Below are 22057 nucleotides of genomic sequence, written 5' to 3'. Positions count from 1 at the left end.
ATCCAAATAATTTATGTGTATTAATAAACGGGGGTAAACTTCTCCTATTCTATGTATCCGTGATTTAGTAGGTGGGCACGTTATTAATATATATTATTAACCTAACCTAACCTAACCTAATAAATAAAATAAAATAAAATAAATAAAACAAATCCCTTGTCAGGGGATACAATTGGGGGATATAAGTTTTATGTCCCAGCTGGACATCGGAAACTTTTGAACAAAAATCTATAATATCAAAACAATAATTTAGACATCAGACCAAATATGTATCTATGCATAGATAAACATATTGTCAATAACGCAACTTTACAGCAGACAAGTTAAACAATACAATGCCCATAGTTATTTCAACGACAGCAGGAAACTATAACTATTCTACGCCGAACGCGAAGCTATTGAAAACCGCGAACAATCCGTTCTCTGTTCCCAGCAAACATTTTAAACATTTTATTTACGCTTTCAAACCTGAGTGCGGCCCACGACTCGACATCTGAGGTCAGGGTTGCCGACGCACGTCTTTTGACCTCTATACAGCCGTCCTTCACTTCCAAACCGCGATATTATAAATCTATCCCCTTCCCACAGGCCACGACACATCGCTTGACATCTAACCCTTCACGTCATTGTTACGACCATCCCTTTCTTTCTTCACGCACAGCGCATTGTACCGTTTCACTTCAACAGGTTATGACATATCGGTTGCCGTATGACCCGAACATCGGCGGTGTTTCTGTCCTCTTTTATCGTGTGTCGTAAATATATTTGCATCCTCATCACTCATGTCGCGACCCTTACGACTAGCCACTTGAATAGATTAGGTGTTTTCGTACGAACACGGGTTCAATATTCATTGATAGTCAGTTCGTTGGCATTTAAAATGCAAGAAATATATTATGTACTCGCTGTGAAAATTTATGAATATTTGCTGGTTCCTTATGTACTTAGGAGAAAAGACGTTGTCACGTTCCGAAGAGGTAGATCCATTACCAACTGACATTCTGTGATGAATCAGAAATTCATGAAATCTCTGCTTAGTTGTAGCACTCTCCTCGACAATTGTAAAAAATATATTTTTATAATTTAACTCGGCACTGTATTCACTTACGCTATATATTCTTTTATATATGACATGTAAATTGTTTACAAAATAATAATTTAGGAAAATATCCTAGAACGTAAGTCCGTCACATCTATTAGCTGCATTTATACACGCATGTGGTGGAGAGTGGCTAGTTTTATTTTAGTTGGTTGTTGTTCTTATGTTTATGTTATTACATGATCTGTTTTGTGTGTTAAAAATATAAATAAAAATCTTTTTACCAGTACATTAAATCACATATCTATGCCTACTGTATTAAACGTTTATCACTGTAGAGAGATTATTTAAATTAAAGCACATAAGCGAAGCAATTAAAGATCTTGAATAAAACATAAGATCATGTCTCACTTCACTTCTTTAATTAAAAGTTTTAATTTAATATTTATTTAGTCCAGGGTCAATTTGAATTGAGTAATTTCATATTACCTCGTTTTATTAAAAATAATCATATCCTACAACCGATTGTTGGGTCCCTGGTTCCAGGGCAAGTCCTGAAAATAGCATCATTTAGCACGACGGCCGATTGCAGTTTGCAGCGACCCTGCTTTCTGAGTCCAAGGCCGTGGGTTCGATTCCCACTACTGGGAAATGTTTGTGTGATGAGCATGAATTTTTTTCAGTGTCTGGGTGTTCATATGTATATTTTAAGGATTTATGTATATTATTCATAAAAATATTCATCAGTCATCTTAGTACCCATAACACAAGCTACGCTTACTTTGGGGCTAGAAAGCGATGTGTGTATAGTCGTGAAAAAAAAAAATAACAACGCATAGGTCTCAGAATGAAAAGTATATAAGTTGTAGTAGATACAATGACCTGTTTCTGCCCCGCGTCGACGCATAAACGCAGCATTCTTTTAAAGAAGTGTATAATACAACCAGAATGCTAAAATGCCAGCAAAGAAAGTGCTGCTGTTCTTTGCGGCAACCAATGCTTGCTGGGAGACCTAGACAGTAGCGTCACAATAGACCGTAACCGGTCGACGTGACACCAGGGACCAGGCGAACCTGAGCTGCAAGCAGGAGAAGAAGAAGAAGATACGATGTTGAAGTGCGGATTTGTAGACTTCACACGTCTTTGACACCTTAATGCTGAGTCTCTCAGGTATCCTCACGATATTTATTGCTACTACTAAAACGGGTAATATTTACTTAACTCCAATGAACTACTTGTGTGATTTGTACTACTGGTCTGATTTTTTAAAGTCATTTACGTTCATATATTTCTATTAACAGCAAGACTTTATAGCTTTTGTAGTTTAAATTTACCATATTAAAAATTGAATTTGACGTGAGCGAAGCCGCGGGCAAAAGCTAGTTATATATAGATATACAGTGATTGGAATAATTCCAAACATTGCTATACCACCGTATCCGTCCGTATCACCGTATACACTGTGTCCGTCAACCTGTGTTGTTTCAAGGCTCATGGACCAGTAATAACACCGGCAACAAAACCCTTCAATCCGGAATACAGCATTGCAACAATGCTGCTTAGCGGCAGAATTAACAAAACAACAACAAAACAACAAAACATGGTAGTAGTACTCCCTGGATGAGCTCTGTCTCAAAAAGCTCTACTAAATACAAGCCAAAACGTAACCCTCATCATTCCACTGTCAGTTGGCTAAGGAAGATGGGTAGGCGAGGTAAGTAAAACACGCATGCGCATAGCGGGCGTGTCGGCCTCGTAACTTTTTCTACGCTCTGACCTGCGGCGATCGAGAGCGCAGAACTGCATGGTCTAAGAGCTACGAATATAAATCTATTGGTGTAGTAATTTTGACTATATTTAATATATTTCTAGACGTGGCTAGTTACTTATTTGTTTATTTATTTTTAAGTATAGTCTTATTGAAATATATACAAGTTTTGAAATAAACTAAAATCCAAAGTACACAACTTGGAATTTTAATGAATACAGTGATAAAAAAACCCACCCAGTGCCACAGTGTGCCGGTAACCCATTACTGGCACACTGTGGCACTGTGTGGATGATGATGAACAATATCCAATAATTATAAAAATTGTGCAGATATAGATTGTCCTCAGAGGTTAAAAAAGTTAACCACAGCTGTGATGGAAAGCTGCTATGTTAAATTTTTACTTTATATATTTACTTCATAAAACATTATGTTTACTTTATTCTCAGACTATATAGTATAGGCTATAAATAGTTCAGAAAGCGTTCGTTTACGAATTAGCATAACTATTAAAGTTAATTGTCTAAGCATATAACCAAAAGGACACTTGCCACCATAAACATTCCTTTCTGTTCTCGTTGAGGCATCAATCCCCGTTTCATTAAATTTCACGCTTCAGATTTGCTTTGTTTTCATTGTATATCAAATAATTTTGCAAAGTTAGGCCAGATTATATTAATTTAAGCTATCACCAAAGCCTCGTCCACAGATTCGCACATCTCTAAGAAGAAAGCGCGATGTCTGGCGTCGTCGTCGGCGCGTGCGCACTCCGTGTTTTTGCCGCGATGAATATTTATCGCTCGCTCTTGCCATTAGTGGACATGGGGTGTATTCCTCACTCGTCTTTATGAACTGAGACTATATTCATCATATCAACACATTACCGACCAAATACAGGGTAAGCGGCTCCCCCCACATTGAGAAGGGGTTAAGGCCGTCCACTACGCTGGCCCAGTGTAGATTTGTGGACTCCACATACCTTTGAGAACATTATGGAGATGTTCCAGGTATGCTGATTTCCTCACGATTTTTTACTTCACTGTTAAATCAAGTGATATTTGAATTGCTTCGGAAACCATATGTGCCAAATTTTAATATGGTTGGTTAACTTTGAGACAGTATGTGCCTCCTTGACGAGTCCGTCAACGGCGGACTTGACTTCTGCAGCACAGCATGGGCAGGAGACATTTTTCTCCCGGCGCAAAGCATAAATTTGATCTTCTCCTACAGCTTTATCAATTCTCTGAGCATTGGCGCAGAAGTGGAAATAACACGTTTTATATGCACCGTTGCCATGCTTTGGCAGATGGACCCGTTAATTTTATCTCATGTTAGGATATATAATTAGGAGATATAATGTTGTCCCTTACCGCGCTGTGTGCTGTACATTTGAATGAATGCGACTGGAGAATCCAGATCAGGTTTTAAAATTCCGGTTGCATGGCGCACAATTTGGACTAACCACCGGTTTGAATGACCGGTTGTTTCTACGTTTAGGTGTAGGAAATCCTTGAGTTGGGTCTATGTGCTAAGATGTTTCGTATCGTTGTACAGAAATAGCACTTACAAATGAAACATACTCATAATAATATCATAATAATTTGTGATTCTAAAGAAAAGAGCAATAATTTGTTTTTATATATTTTGTTTCTAATATTTTCCATATTACATGAAAGTTTATTAAGACTAGATTACGACTAGTTTGTTAAACTTGCGTGCTAATTGCGTTTATAAATCGCACCAGTTTTCCTTTCTTTGTGTACATTAAAAGAATTGTTATTGAAACATTTTCAGTTTAATTAATATAAGATTTGAATAAGAGGTTGAACGGGTAATAAACTTAAGAGCGGCGTTATACGAGTGTTGATGACTTTAAAATTGATTCACCTTGTCTAATGGCTGATGATTTGTAGCAGTTATGACGAGTGTGGAGCAGGTGAGACGATGCGACTGACAGGAAGATTGGTGAAATTGATTCTTTTAAACGTTATTAGATATTGAATCACTCGATAGTATGATGGTACGTGCCGTGGCGTGACGGCGGATTAGAATACAGTTGGCACCACCCCTCCTCTTCCCCTGGGTATCGTACGAGGCGACTGAGAAAATATAATGGAGATCGGGCAGATAGAAACAAGAAAGAAAGAAAGTATAGAAAGTACATTATTGCACACCAAGAAACACATCCAACAACCACATAAAACAACACATTAAACTTAAGTTGTGTTGGTTTTTTTATAAGTGTCATATTTCGGGGTCATGCTCCGGCAGTGCCCATATTTGAGAATTTCAAATTCCGGACCCTGCTTTCTTAGTCCATGGCCATGGGTCCGATTCCCACAACTGGGAAAAGTTTCTGTGATTAACATTAATGTTTTTTAGTGTCTGGGTGTTTTATCTGTATAAGTGTTTATGTATATTATATTCGTAAAAATATTCATTAGCACGGCCAGCATAGGTGAAGACAACTATATTCCAGGGAAATAGATAAAAATGTATCTCCTCCCATAGCTATATCAATTCTCAGAGCACTGGCGCACAAGTGGAAATAATATCCAAATAATATATGTGTAATTATAAACGGGGGTAAACTTTCCTATTCCATGTTACCGTGCTTTAGCAGGTGGACACGTGTATAATACCCTCGGGGGTATAATCGGGGGATATAATTTTTGTCTCCGGCCCGTGCTAGCCCTACAGCTATCTTAGAACCCATAACACAAACTATGCTTACTTTCAGCCTAGATGGTGATGCGTTTACTGTTGTAGTATATCGATTTAATGTGTAACTTTACAACCGGCAAAACTTATAAATTACGTTCTTATTGTTTACGTGAAAAAATTGTTTGTTTTTTTACTGATCCATATTTGACGGAATTGTGAATCTAATAACCGCCTACATATACAAATCCAGTGAAACTGACACATTGACTTCTGTGGTAGCGGGAAAATAGTTCATAAAAAAGAGAGCGGATACACCCATCGCAACGCCAAGCCCCGAGCCGTACAAGTCTGTAATTATTAACTTCACCGGATACCTAGCAAAAACTTGAACAGACTATAGATCATGTAGGGAAACCGCAAGTTTACTACGCAAACTAAAAAAACTCTTCACACAATTTTAACACTTACGCAATTCGCACAAAGCGGTTAATCGTTTGGCGTTGATTTAAAAATGATAGGTTGCTCGAGTAAAAGACTGTGGACTTCCGTACGCCACCAGCTAATAACTGGCACGGGCCAAACATTAATGTGATGGGAAGAGAAAAACATGATTGCCGCTCCATTCGAATACTGTATTATTATGATGGATACAGTATTTTCTTTTGCTTTCATTTTTTGTATCAATATTTTATGTATTGTATTTCACTTCTGGTGACTAAAGGGCTGGCATTTTTTGGGCAAAGAATCAGCCTGGCTGTCAGCGCGGAAATACAGCCAGCATTCATGCCACCATGACAGTTACAGAAATTAGTTTATTAATAATTTTTAATGTAACATTGAATTTAGAATTGGAATTAGTTTTATTATTTACAATAATTATAAATTATTTTTACCTTTTATATAGGTATAGCATCTATAAATCTGAAAATCCATGCTTAAATTTTCAGTAAATACTAGTCCGTTTTTCGTCTGAATTTACCGTTGTCTACCCCGTGTTCTTACAGTACTGAATGCGGATAAATATGGTTGCATGAACTGAACATATTATAAAGTAATATATATAGTTCTTCAGAGCAAAAGAAGATATGTTATTCTTGATCTTGATATATCTATAGTATTGTCACCCGATTCAGTTGAGTTTCCTTATTAACTACCTAATAGGTAAAAATTTACCTTAAAATTACGTCAGTAGGTATGATTTTTTCTTAGTTATTTATTTTACAAAAATTTATAATTAAAAAAAAAGACGTCTATTCTGCATAACGAAGACATTTAATTCCTACAACTTTGCAAAAAATTGCAACCTAGGATGTACTGAATTCGACTCTCTGCACGCATTTATATTGTTTCAGAATAATGTGCAGTTTAAACAATTAAATTTAAATACTAGTAGGTGTAACACTTTCTTAAACTGTGAGGGAAAATATCGTGGGGAAACCTGCATGCCAGAGACGGACGCAGGGAGTTCAAGTCAGGCTACGCAAAACCAGGTAATCCTTACAAAGAACCATGTCCAGCAGAAAACGTCAGTTGGTTAAGGTAATGGTATATAAGAGAAAACCCGTAGTTAGGTGTTGAATCACCTACAATTTCAAAAAGTCAACATACCATAACAACAAATATTCTATGACCCCCATATATCACGGGGGACACAAGACCATAATTACCGGCATACTGTCCCCTGACATTTCTTGCGCACTGGTCATGACGTCAAATGACAGGTTACATTGCTCAGATTATAGGGCTACGAAAGGCTACGGAAGATGGCACACGGTCGGGTGACCAAAGGTCACTTTGTAACAAACGACCATTCATTGTACCTCATCATTATTTGAACCTCACGCCGTCTCAATTTTATCCACAAAAGAAAACTGTAAAAACGCGGACAAAGTTTCGGACTACCTAGTTTTTTTTATACTATTAATTGACAGATAAATCAGATGGCCCACCTGATAGCAGTGGCGTGCACAGGGTTTTTGACCAGGGTATGCATAAAGAAGGAAGGTTCCATAAAATGTAAAATACCTTGGCATTTATAAGTCATACATATTTTTTAGTGCTTTTGCGCATGTATGAAGTGCACGCCACTGCCTGATAGCAACCATGGTCTATAAATACAGCAACATTTCGCAAGGCAAGCCAGGAACACGTTCTGCTACATGTCGCCCTGTATCCAGCAACCTAAGGCGTAGATTTTAAGCCTGTAACTACACCAGCAACCACGCCCTTCAGACTGAACCAGAGCAAAAATGCTACTTTGCGGCAGTAATAAGCAGACGGAAATTTATAAGGTGAAGATATTTTCAATAAACAAAGCACAATAAAGACAATGATAGGCAAATTGTCAGCCTTTATTAAGTATTCACATGTAGTGTACCCCATTACGTAGTTACGATTTCCCGCCCAAAAGCAAGATGGCGTCATGGGAGAGCGCGCGCAAACCACGGGAGCATAAACCACGACTGGCAATCAAAATAACAGGTACGCTGTGTGGAGACGCTCCACGATGACAATACATGTCTATTGGAGTAAACTACGTTTTGCAATGGTTACGGGTGCGTGGCTGCAAATAAAGAAGGCTCAAGACATTTTTTTATAATTGAATTCAATGTTTGTGAAGCGAAAACTTCACATATATTCATTCATTCATCATTGAATAGCTTAAAAAAACGGGTTACAAAGTGCTAGACTAGACTCCGCACCGAAAAGGGCTGTTTTAGAAGATGATGTGTCTCTGAACAATAAACTTCGCACATCTAGTGAAAAAATCTGCAACGCCTTAGTGCTCAGAGTGCAATGCTATCGAGGATGTTTATCATATTTTAGTGGAATGTGTCTGAAACAATGGAAGTCCCAATAGAAAATTAGTCCAGCAATGCCTTTTCTTCATTCGGAGGTATAGGTAATGTACAAAGGTAAATGATTCACGTCACATGTTTACGTTCCAATATAGTACTATAAAAATAGCATAGTTAATGGCTCTGAGACTACGTGCTGGACATGTTCTCGTAACAAACTTGGATATCTTATGAATAGAGTGCGTTCACCTCAGTGTGAAATTTGTAATAAAGGATCCTACATTAGTTAGGGTAGTGAGTTCGGAAACGCATGCCGCGTGGTGCAGATTTGAATAGCGTCCTCTTAACTACTTCTACCATCTACCGCGATCACCAACCCGTGTTTTGGGTTGAAATCAACCCGTCTGCCCAGCGTGGTGATTATGGAAAAATACTCCCATCACAAGATGCCTTTAGCCTATATGGCCTATATCGGTCCACTGCTGGACAGCAGTGGACCGATATAGGCCATTGATGTGATGATGTTCGCAACAGTCCAGTGAGTGATCAAAATATTATAAGTTTAAAAATAATGTTACTTATCTGAGGATTTGGTAAAATACCTGGCTGCACGTTATACAGAGGCATCCAGATGGTATTAGAATGTAAATAAGATAAGAGAAGAATGAATTATTTTTATTAATGTTCAATGGGGCCGGCAATCAAATGTTACAGTAAATTTATAAAGTGTGTAAATAATTAAACTTTTGATAACTGTAAATTGATAGACAAATAATAAAATTATATTTGATTAACGAGATTACTGCATTTATAAGTTACAAATTCGAAACCATATATAGTAAATGTAAATATAACACAGAAATAAGCATTAATAATAGGCATAAATGTAGCTGGATTACGGAAAAATTGATTAGCATGTGTAATAAAAAAAAAGATCTGCTTAAAATTCATTTAAGTGACATTACTAACAAGCAAAACGAGCTAATATATAAAAGATATAGAAATAGAACAAATAAAATTATCGATAAAGCTAGAAATAACTATACAAAAAAAGAAATATGTGATTATTTCAAAAACTTTAAAAAAATGTGGGAAATAGTAAATAGACTAACTGGTAGAATAATGCATGCTATTGACGATTTACTTATTAAGTCCTTTAAATTGAAAGCAAAAAAACTCTCTTATAAATTCGCTAATGATTTTGAAAATAATGTTAAAAAGGTTTTAAGTACGTGCAATGAACCATTACTTGACGAGAATACATACATTAATACGCCTAGCTTATCATTTAGATTGAATAAAATTAACGAAGAAATATTATATAAAATTATAAATAAGATAGACGATAAAAAAAGCCCAGGGTGGGACAAAATCCGTGCCAGGGATATAAAATATATTTCAAAACAAATAACCCCGGTCTTAACACATCTAATTAACGTATGCATTTCTAAGTCATTGTATCCAGATCAATTAAAAATCGGGGTAATTAGACCGATACATAAAAGGGGTAGCTACTCTGAAACCAGTAACTATAGGCCCATAACTATCCTATCATGCCTAGACAAAATTATAGAAAAATACTTTGGACATGAAATTAACAATTTCTTGACAAGTAATGGCATTATTCATGAGAAACAATTCGGATTTCAGAAAAATAAAAGTACATCGCAGCTATTATCCTTATTTACAGACGAAATAAACAATTTTTTAAACGATAAAAAGCATGTAATTGTCGTAATGATTGATTTTAGCAGGGCCTTTGGTACCTTAAATTTTAACATACTATATAATAAATTGCAGCAGAATGGTATACAGGGCCCGGTTTTGGAATGGTTTAAAAATTATCATACCAACAGGTATAACACGGTTTGTATCGCCGGGGAATACAGTGATCTGCTCCCAACTGCGTTTGGCACAGCCCAGGGCTCGATCCTAGGACCAACTGAGTACTTAGTGTATGCCAACGATATGTGTAATATCTTCCAAAATAGCTCCGTGTACCAATTTGCTGATGATACTTGCCTGATAACAGCTCACCAAGATATTGTAACAGCTACAGAGAGGTTACAAAGTGATTTCGATCGATTATGTAAATGGGCGCATGACGTAGGGCTTGCCATAAACTATGAGAAGACTAAGCTTATGTACATTCACTCCCCATACAAAAAAACATGCATTATTCCAAACATTAAAGCTCACGAGCATGACTGCATGCACCTACGGCGTGAGTCATGCGCATGTAAGGTACTTGAAATTGTTAAACAGCATACATACTTGGGACTAAAGATTGATAACTCATTTAACTGGGGACCGCATACCGACTATGTATGCTGTAAACTAAGAGCTGTGTTGGCGAAAATGTGCATACTTAAAAATAAGTTGCCCTATAGAACATTACGATTGCTATATATGTCACTAGCAGATTCGATTATAAACTATGGCATCTCTAGTTATGGCAGAACTTATAAAACCCATCTGCAAAACATTTATAAATTGCAACTTAGATTACTGAAAACAATAGTTCCATTAAAAATTAAATATAAACATAAAAATAATTACGAAGGGCTTTTTAAATATTGTAATGTGATGTCAGTTTATGACAAAGTGGATTTAGCAATAATAACTCAGTATCATAACAACATTTGCAAATTAGACAAGAATGCTAGACCTATGCACTTACGTCATTTAACCTACCTACCTATGTTTAGAACACCCACATTTAATAATGTTTATGGAAAGAGGGTATGGGAGTACCTCCTGCCTAGTGTTTTAGAAAAATTACCTAGACCTTTGCTAGAAGAAATTGAAAATAAAAACCTGAAGCAAATCAAAAACAAATTGAAACGTTATTACATTCAGGGTACGTGCAAAAACTACTAGGCGGAAGTTCATCCAGACCATTCCTACAAATTCCATTAATTATCACTATAGAAATGTTTCTTTTGTTTTTTTTTTTTTTTCTTTACATTATACATTAACTAATATATAATAATCAATATGTATTTGTGCAACCCTCTCAAGCGCAAAAATCTTCCATAATGAAGATTAGCGTAATGTAATTGAGATCTAAACAACCATGTATTTTTTATTTATAATAAACAGATTTAAATTTTTTTTTTATTTAACCAATGTTCATGACATTGAGTTGGTGGGTATTTTGATATAAATACGACTGCATTATCGAGTCTTAGTTGTTTATCACTAAAGAAAAGTCCGAAATAAAAAGAGATCATGAGTTTGTTGTCAAACGTATGCGAGTAGTACAAATTGATTTAAAAAATGCTATTTCCATAGCCCCCGACCCAGATAGTTTATATAAACATCACAACTGTCACATAATGTGTTTACGGCTCACGCGTATATGCAAACATTCCGTAATCACAGGGAATGCTCTTGTTGGCTGAGAAAACCGGACGGCCCTGTATTCTCACGCACTGGTGAGTTTTCCACTGTTGCCGACACATCTATGGCTTTTCTTTCACGCCAGATGGGGCGTCATTTATTTTATGTTTACTCTCTTAAGATTCGTGCGGGTGGCTTATCTGCTATGTCAATCCACTTTGAACTAAGGTTTACATAAAGTTGAAATGCAAATTTTTATGTACGCATTAAAAATACTTTCTGAATAAAGAAATATCCGTACGCCTCTTGAAGAAAACAGATAAAGTCCTATCATCACATTCAAAATTAAAATCATGTGACTCCTGACACTTTATAGGGTACGCGTCGCGTAGCGTAGGTACTGTGCGCATGTCGGTCTTTTATCTTCAATACTGGTAATAATAGTAATACCAAAACAAAGCGCATCTATTAAAAATTACTAATTAGACACTTTCTATTTCCTTCCTACCCGTCCATTGGGGTTCGCAAATTTGTGTACAAAAAAACGAACTCTGTCTAACGTCGCGCGCGCACGTACTATTCGTGAGAACAAAAAACATGGCCATATAAGTTAAAAAATTATATAAATTGCGTCGCCTTGCGCCTCGCCTGATTGAATATTGTGGTGGTGAAGTTATTGTGTGTAAGTGAAAATAAGTGACACGCTGGATTTGCCAAGGGGTACTGTGCGTTGATTCCTTTTAATCTACATTTGTCATTTACGTGTTTCCTAATCTTTATACATCTTTCAATACAGTCAATTTTTCGCTATCAATACAGTCCACTTTCTTTAAAATATTAACGCTCTCAAAAAGCTTTATTCCCACCAATAGGGATGTTTATTTATTTATTTATACGATGTTTATTTATTTATAAAAAAACAATGGGCACAACAAGAAGAAACTTAAAAAGTAGGATACAAAGGGCAGCCTTGTCGCTCAGTAGCGATCTCTTCCAGGCAACCTTAGGATTAGGAAAACCAAGGGAAACCGATTGGCGGGGTGTATTATTATTATATACATACTGACGAACAATTACACACTAATACTTATCCAGATGTCATAAGTAAACACATAGAATGTTTTGAATTCGTTTGTATGGAAAATTTATATGCTTCTTTTGATTTCATATTTTTACAGGGTTATTCCTTATGAAACTTATTTCGCGTTCGTTTTATTATTTCGTTATTCTGTTACACTCTGTATCTATTCAGGAATAACAACTAGCTGGATTAACGTGAGTAAGCAGTCAACGCAAAAAATAAATACTTGTCTTTTCCTAAATATTAGCAAGTAAGTAGGACTCTCTCAAACAAGTTTGTTTAGTCTTAAACATGATTTCAATCAACCTAACGATCTCGCAATATGTACATTTCACAAGTATAAGAAGATTAAAAAAAAAAATTGCAAATTATTTACCTATTGATCATTGAGTTTCTTAGATTTATATCATTTTATTGTGTCACTCACTACTTAAACTAAAAAAGCTACTTTAAAACACTACATCTATAGCTATGAGCAGTGGCGTGCATAGAGGGTATGCAGATATAAAATGAAGAAGTCGTAAAAAACTTGAGGATAGGTATTGTAAGAGTTATATAAAGCCTACCCTTAAGTATTTATAACTCGTCATGGAGATTTTCTTCAGTTTATATCATCTGCATACCCTGTGCACACCCTCTATGCACGCCACTGGCTATGAGTGAAGGACAGACGGAGTGCAATTTCACCTAAGTAAACTCTCTTCCCTGGGTCAACAAATAAATGAAGAGAGCCAAATGGAAACCACCTTATCCGCCCCGTGGTATATGAGCACGCAAATTACTCTAGTAATTGCAACAAAGGAGCGAGCTAAAACTAATGTGCCGGTCAGTAGATCGGAACCACTGTTTATTGAATCACTTTGTAGTATTTTACTTAATATCTATGTTGATACATTGTTCGCTGTTCAATTTTATAGAAATATGAGCTGATGCTTCAGTATAGTTTCTAGTATTTGTAGAGAATATGTGACAGTGCTCGTATGGGAACCTATCACGATTCTTATTTCCGCCAACAGTGGCGTGCACTTCATACTTGCACAAGAACACTACCTACCCTAAAATTTATTTATAATTCGTATAAGAAGAGGATTTTTGCCGTTTTATCCAATTTTCCTGCCGTATGCATACCCTGGTAAGAAACCCATTGCACGCCACTGGCCGCCAAACTGCATTGCTGTGTTCCGATCTAAAGGGCGTGGATGTAATTACAAGCATATAAATAATAAATAAAAAGATATATATAATACGACACTACACACATCGCCATCTAGACACAAAGTATGCGTAGCTTGTGTTATGGGTATTAAGACGACTGATGAATATTTTTTTGAATAATATACATAAATACCTTCTTATTATATACAGCTAAACACTCAGACAGTGAAAAAAATTATGGGAATCGAATCCACAACTTTGGGCCCAGAAAGCAGGGTCGCTGCCCACTGCGTTACCACCTAGCGTGTCTGCTTGATATCTTAAAATAATTACGCTGACTCTACAAAGAAGAAAATCCGAAAAAAATAGAATGAGAAAAAGTCGATCCGAAGGATCCGTCAAATGGTTGGACTTTTAATCTATTAGAGTTATCATGTCAATGCATGTGAAATTTTAAATTTAACTAGCTGTTTCCCGCGACTTCGTCTGCGTTTGATTTTGTTTTTTTATGTGGCATTAAATTTAGTTGAAAATCTGTCCTCTATCTCCAACCACAGTTTGGGTAAAATTAAACACATATTATAACCTCTATAGTACAAAAATAATTATATAAATCGGTTATAATTTGTGGGAGTTATGGTGTACAATCGTCAAAAACTCATCCCCTCTCCCAAAGGAACCAAGCTTAATGTCGGGATAAAAAGTATCCTATATTACTTCTAACACTTCCAAGAATATCAGTACAAAGTTTCATGAGGATCGGTTAAGTAGTTTTTGCGTGAAAGTGTAAGAAACAAACTTACATTGACATTTATCATATTAGTAGGGATAGGGATAGGGATTTAATAAACAATAAAAGAGGAGTGATAATAGAAGGGTGATAGCCCAGTGATAGCTTCGACTCCATTTTCGAGTTCGAATCCCAGCACGCACCTCTAACTTTTCTAGGGCACGCTTTAGCAATTAAATGTCTCTAGCTTCAAAGGTGAAGGATAACATCATAAGGAAACTTGCAGGCTAGATATTAAAAATTATAGAATAGAAAATATTCTATTCGCGCGGGAAAACAGAAAACCCGACGCAAAAGAAATCGCAGGTTAATGGTTTATCTAGCTCAAAACTAAAATGTCATCGATATAACTCAACGACTACCGTTGGTTATCTAAGCCTGTTACAGTTCATATAAGTTATTACGTCTCGCAGTGCTGTGGAAAAGCGGCATTGGAAATAAACGGTGAAAGAAAATTGCCTGCGCGATGAAATTGTGATATACTGCTCAAAAGTGGAATACAAATTATGAATGATTTTTTTTCATACATGACACATAAATACGCACTCTACGAGACACGGGGGTGTGGACACCGTAAATTTCCAAATACGCGTCCAAGTCTTACGAATAAAATATCGGCCGATTGACGCAGTGGGCAGCGACTCTGCTTTCTGAGTCCAAGGCTGTGGTTTTGATTCCTCCAACTGGAAAAATGTTTGTGTGATGATTATGAATGTTTTTCAGTTTCTGGATCTTAATCTGTATAGTATAAGTATTTATTATTATTATTCATAAAAATTTTCATCAGTCACTGTAGTACCCATAACACAAGCTACGCCTACTTTGGGGCTAGATGGCGATGTATGTACTGTAAAAAAAAATACTTGATTATTGAAAAATCAGCACTGATAGCGTAAAATTAGGGCGACACTGTATTCATTTTTACAGGGACAGGGATTAATAGGACTCCACGTTCAAAATATATTACATACACTGGATTTAGATAGATAATTATAATTCAAAAAAAAAAGTTTTGAAGTAGACCTAATATAGGAATTTTTAAAACGTCTTGTTTATCTGGATGTAGTATCTGTACCATAGGTGTGAAAGGCATATTCTTCTTTAAAGAAGTCGACAGGCAACAAAGCATTTGTTTTTTACAAAGATCAACAATAATTATTCACAATAATAAAACTATCGAGAGAGATGAAAACGATCAAGCAATCATGTCATTAATATTTCAAATTTATACTAAAATAATAAAGAGGAAAGTTTTTTTTTTTGTTTGTTTGTCCCAATAGACTCCGAAAGTACTGGACCGATTTCAAACATTTCTTCGCTAAAAGAAAGCTCGATTATCGCGAAGTAACATAATTATTTATTAAAAACCAACCCAAAAGTGTTTCATTACTATGAACATTTTAATTCACCGTTTGCATAGGTTTCCAACTATTCTTGTATGTAGAATAGGGGATAAATTTTGTATGTGGATTTTTCGCATATTACAAATTATACGCTGTCCAACGCTAGTTACAAATAAAAGGCAATCGCCAGTCAATTTTTAATTTTATACCATATACATAATAATCATAATAAAATAAACACGTAAACTATAATAATAATGGCTTTTTAACCGCAGATATATGAATAAAGTGTTCCCGCTTCCTCCATTCCGGCATAAATAATTATAAGGTAAAACCGGCGTTAGAATTACGCGACATTAACGTTGAAAGCTATTTCATAGTAATTATTTGCTTGGATTATTTCTAAATAACTATCGAAAGGAGTATTTTTAATATCTTTCAGCACATTTGATCCCAAATTGCTTCACAGTGGCTTACAACACGAGTGCAATAATATTTTTTTGATTTCTACAAGTTCTATTTTTATTCAAAAAAAAAAAATTAAATAGTATTTTAGAGCAATAAATGTACGTAAACTTTTATATTTTTCCTGTATTTAAAAACAATTAAACGAGTCCTATTAGAAACGAGAGCCGTAAACAGTAAAATCACATCACAAAGGCACCATTGCTATTTTAATTTATTTCATCATCATTTCAATCAATGGAGGTCCACTGCTGGACATAGGGCTTTTTTAGGGAGTTCCACAACCCACGATCCTGGGCCGCTTGCGTAATATACCTATGTCTATAAATTAATGTATTTAAAATAAGCCGTAAAAAGTTTAAGTTATGTAGGTGCCTAGTGTTACCTGTGTTACCCAAATTTTTTTAATGAGGCGAATCCTACTGTTATTGTAAATAAAAAAGCGTGTTCGTTTGTCCTTCTATTTCACCCTAAACTAGCAACCAATTAACTTGACTTTTAGCATAAAGTTAGTTGAAAGGACGGAGAGTAACATATGTTACGTTCTACTCACAGGAAAGCAATCCCACGGGATTAGTAAAATAACCGAAATAACGCGGACGACAAGCGCGGGCATCAGCAAGTAGGTATATAAACATCGCGCGAAATAAATAAATATACTACGACAATACACACATCGCCACCGAGCCGCAAAGTAAGCGTAGCTTGTACTACGATGTGGTACTAAGATGACTGATGAATATCATTATGAATAATATACATAAATAAATTCTCTCAATCTCTGTCAATTTTATATTCCGTACCGTGTTTTTTTTTTAATTTAATTTTTGTTATATATAGACTTTAGGTTTTGGCATGGATGAAGCAGACGCAAACACGTCTTTGAGCACACAGGGTCTGAAAACCAGCGCTGCAGCACGCTGCGGCTTCGTGCTGAGGCGGAACCCTATTTGTCCACATGCTTTTTGTTAGATATATTTTTGTATACAATTGTAAGCGATTTTGTGGGCAAATATAAATTTCATTTCATTTCATTTCAAATAAATAGCAATGTACATATAAACACCAAGCCACTGAAAAACATTCCTGCTCATCACACAAAGATTATTTTTGTGACAGAGCTCGTCCGGGGAAGTACTATCGCCATGCTTATTTCTGCCGCTAAGCAGCATTATTGCAACGCTGTGTTGCCGGTGTAATAACAGGCATATAACACTTTGTAGCGGTGATAGCCAAGTGGGTAGGAGCTCGACTTCACTATCGGGGGGCCGAGTTCGAATCCCAGCACTCATCTCTAACTTTTCTAAGTTAGGTGTGTTTTAAGTAAAATATCACTTGCTTCGACGGTGAAGGAAAATATCGTGAGGAAACCTGCATGCCTGAGAATTCTCTATAATGTTCTCAAAGGTGTGTGGAGCCACCAATCCGCAATGGACCAGCTTGTAGGACTACGGCCTTAACCCCTTCTAATTGTTGACGGCCGTTCGATTCCCACAACTGGAAAATGTTTTTCAGTGTCTGGGTGTTTATCTGTATATTATAAGTATTTATGTGTATTATATTCATAAAAAAAAAATTATCATCTATCTTAATGCCCATAACACAAGCTATGCTTACTTTGGGGCTAGGTGGCGATGTGTGTATTGTCGTAGTATATTTAGTATATATTTTTTTAAATTGTGGGTGGAGACCCGTGCCCTGTATTCGGCTGCCAATGGGTTGATATGATGATGATAATGAGGCTTAACACCTACTCCTCAAATTGGGCGGCATCAGTGGCGTGCACTGGGTTTCTTACCAGGGTATGCATACAGCGGGAAAATTGCGTAAAACGGCAAAAATCCTCCACCTACACGAGTTATACATCAATTTTAGGGTAGGCAGTGCTTTTGTGCATGTATGAAGTGCACGCCACTGGGCGGCTTGTTGCAGGACGTGCTCCTTACATGCCCTGCGAAGTGTTGCTAAGTTTATAAATGATGGTTTTCCACTGACTATCAAGTGCCCTCTGCTGGGTCCGTCAATTATTAATATAAAAAAAAAAATATCACGATCGACTTCATTTGATAGACAAGATCCCTACTGGTCAACTTTTGATTCCTCAAACAGTCTAAGATGGTAGAGGTAACATGTCGCGGTATGGGTTTTGTGACGCCTACTCAGATTCTACGCGTCATCGTACCAAAACGCTAAATGGCTTGGCGGCACATCTCTCTTGGTAGGGCTGTATTAGCTACGAATCAAGCCCACCATAAAATTTTCCATTTAATTTTCCCAATTGCAAGAATTATTAGACCAGGCACTCAACACTGCGACAGGGTTCGTCAAACTAGACTAGTGGTTTACTACATGTTAGTTATATGTCAAGCACGCGCCTGAGTAACGGAAGTTGCCCTGGTCCGTGCCACTTACCGCCACGGGTCGGTGCGTTTGTCAACCGGTAATCACCAACAAACAAGATGTTCAACAATCACCGCACATGTGAAGGTTTGGAAAATCTTAATGGAACAATGAGAAAAGAAAAACACAAAACACTAACAGTGTTTTTTTCTTCTCATTTTTTTTGTTTGCACGTGAAGTAGTTCCATATTAACCGATAATCAAATTAAGCAATTGCTTATTGCATCAAATCTCATAGGAAAGTAGAATACAATAGAATAGTAAAACTTTATTGCAATAAAACATAAGGCACAGTAATAGTAGGTACTTAGTGATCGAGTGCAAAGGCGGCCTTATCACTAAATGTGATCTTTTAAAGGCAACCTGAGCGTGCTAAGCCGAGATAAAGGTAAGTTGTACATAATAATAATAAAAATACCTACTACGACAATACAACCATCGCCATCTAGCCACAAAGTAAGGGAAATTTATGTTATGGGTACTCAAAGTCAAAGTCAAAGTCAAATATATCTTTATTCAAATAGGCACATAGATGGCACTTTTGATGCGTTATTATATACAAAATGTGTACATAGCAGTGAGTAGTGATGGCGATAACTACAATCGTAAACTTAAAACTAAAGCTACGAGGGTTCCAATCGCGCCCTGGTCTAAGAAGAAGCCCACAACAAACTTAGCCGGGTGTTCTTTTTGTTATCACCATCTCACATTGTCATTAGAAAATATTTAAGAAGCAACCTGGTTAGAGCAATTGTTTATACCCAAGCTTTTTTATCGTTTATGTAATCCTTTATACTATAATAGGACTTTTCTATAAGCTTTCGCTTAATACAAACTTTGAACTTCTTTAGTGACATCCCCAAGATATCAACCGGTAATTTATTGTAAAATTGTATACAATTTCCTTTAAATGAATTGCTTATTTTGTGTAGTCTAGTGTACTGCACTGCAAGTTTATTTATGCTTCTAACGTTCAAATTATTGCAGTCACATTTTCTTTTAAATATTGATATATTTTTGTGAACATACATTAAATTTTCAAATATACTAAGAAGATTGATGAATATTTTTGTGAATAAAATACATAAATACTTATAATATACGGATAAACACCCAGACCCTAAAAAACATGTTCATCGCACAAACATTTCTAGTTATGGGAATCGAACCCACAGCCAAGGACTCAAAAATCAGGGTCGCTGCTCAACGCAACCTGTCTGTCCAAAGTGGTGATACACTTTGGACATACAGATTGGCGATCGCAGTAGATGGTAGTAGTCAGTGGCGTGCACTGAGTTTCTTACTAGAGTATGCAAAAGGCAGTAAAATTGCATAAAATGGCAAAAATCCTCCTCCTATACGAGTTATATATCAATTTTAGGGTAGGCAATGCTTTTGCGCATGTAAGAAGTGCACGCCACTGGTAGTAGTTGCACACAAGACGCTGCTCTGTCGTCACCGCACGGTATAAACTAATTAATTTTATTGATAATATTAAAATATCAATGTTCAGCTATTAAACGATCGGATTTTATTCAGCCGCCACTGGCATAAAATAGTGAATGAATAATTAATTGCATTCATAATTACAACGTTATTACGTTATTCTATGCTCATGAACTTTGAAATTAGAATAAATTACCCCGTTCACACACGGTGCCTCGCAAAAACTTAAAGCGGAGTCAGTCCGCTGTGCTAGTACAAAAACGTCTAAGTAAGGGCTCGTTTATAATGTAACTAGACATGCCGACATTAAAAACAGCCTTTTTAAAATCCCACTGCTGGGCATAAGTATACTCTATCGTGACAGAGGGATATAGAGTTTGGTCCACAGAATGTTGGAGAGTTTGGCTAACTATTATTAGCCGCAGATTGGTTTAACGTGCTTTAAAAACGCCTCTACGATGCTTGTAGTGAACTCTAAAAGCGCTTAAAGCCATTATTTTAAACTCTTCGTACTAAAATTAGATCATAATCGTCGAAAAAGTTACTTGAGATAATGATAATAATTAGTGATAAGGCCGCCTTTGTTACCCAAATTTTATTGACTTGTACCTTTGTTCTCATTTATTTATTTTTTCTTGTGTGCAATAAAGTATTTTTAATTTGATTTGATTTGAGAAGGATAACAATAAATTGTTACCTCAAGTAGCCTAAATCTATATATGATACCAGAAAAATCGCCAATAATACTTTATTTTCTTATATAAATAAGCAGACAAGAGAGAACCTATATAACAAACGTTTCGAACCACTTTTTACTTATTCTTCATTATCTATTCTTCTTATATTTCTTTAATTTGTAACAGAGTGCAAAAAAAAGAGTATTAATAATATAAAATAAAATATCACCAACATGAAGTATCGAAAAGATCAAACAGCAAAGAAATCGGATTATAGAATGTCTATTCTGCAAGCAGCCTATACTGACCCGGCACTGGCAGGCGATACAGTCGGCTGCGCATTCTCAATCGGTATAATGAGAAGACGGGCAATAAGTTGCAGAAGCGTAATTGGCTTGGCACGCGCGCGCCACGCGACCGCTTGTAGCTGTACTTGTTACTTACTTATCACACATGACTGACTGGATATGAAAAATTCATACTTACCTATTAACTAGGGGTTCACCTCGAATCTGACCTGGCGTTATTGTTATTAAATTCTTTATTGCACACACAAAAACAAAATACACACAGAAACACAATACATAAAATAAAAAACTAGTTTGGGTGTGCAAAGGCGATTTTAACGCTAAAGCGATCTCTCCCAGACAACCTTTGGCGAAAGTACTCGTAGTTGTTATAAGGAACGGGTAGGTGCGGCAATAAAAGTTTATACCTAAATAAAAATATTGCAAACTAAACTACATGTTATAAATTCTAATACTACACATATAATTATTATATATAATACATATTGTTCATACATATAATAATAATAAACTGCATACTATAACGCTGCATACAAAAAAAATTGGCGTTGAAAGAGAAACATAATTTTTTTGTACTCCACTACACAGTAAGGAAAATAAAGGAAGAATAGAGAGAAACACATAGACTAGAGTAGAATACAAAAGGCGGCCTTATCGCTTAGAATCGATCTCTGTCAAGCTTTAGGATTAGGACAACATGAGAGAGAAATGATAGGTGGTGTAAAATTATTATAGACCTACATTCCAGTAACTACAGTACTTACGAATAAATAAACAAAAA

Source organism: Pararge aegeria, chromosome 13 (assembly GCF_905163445.1).
Source record: "Pararge aegeria chromosome 13, ilParAegt1.1, whole genome shotgun sequence".
Lineage (NCBI taxonomy): Eukaryota > Metazoa > Arthropoda > Insecta > Lepidoptera > Nymphalidae > Pararge > Pararge aegeria.
This window is presented reverse-complemented; position numbering follows the sequence as displayed.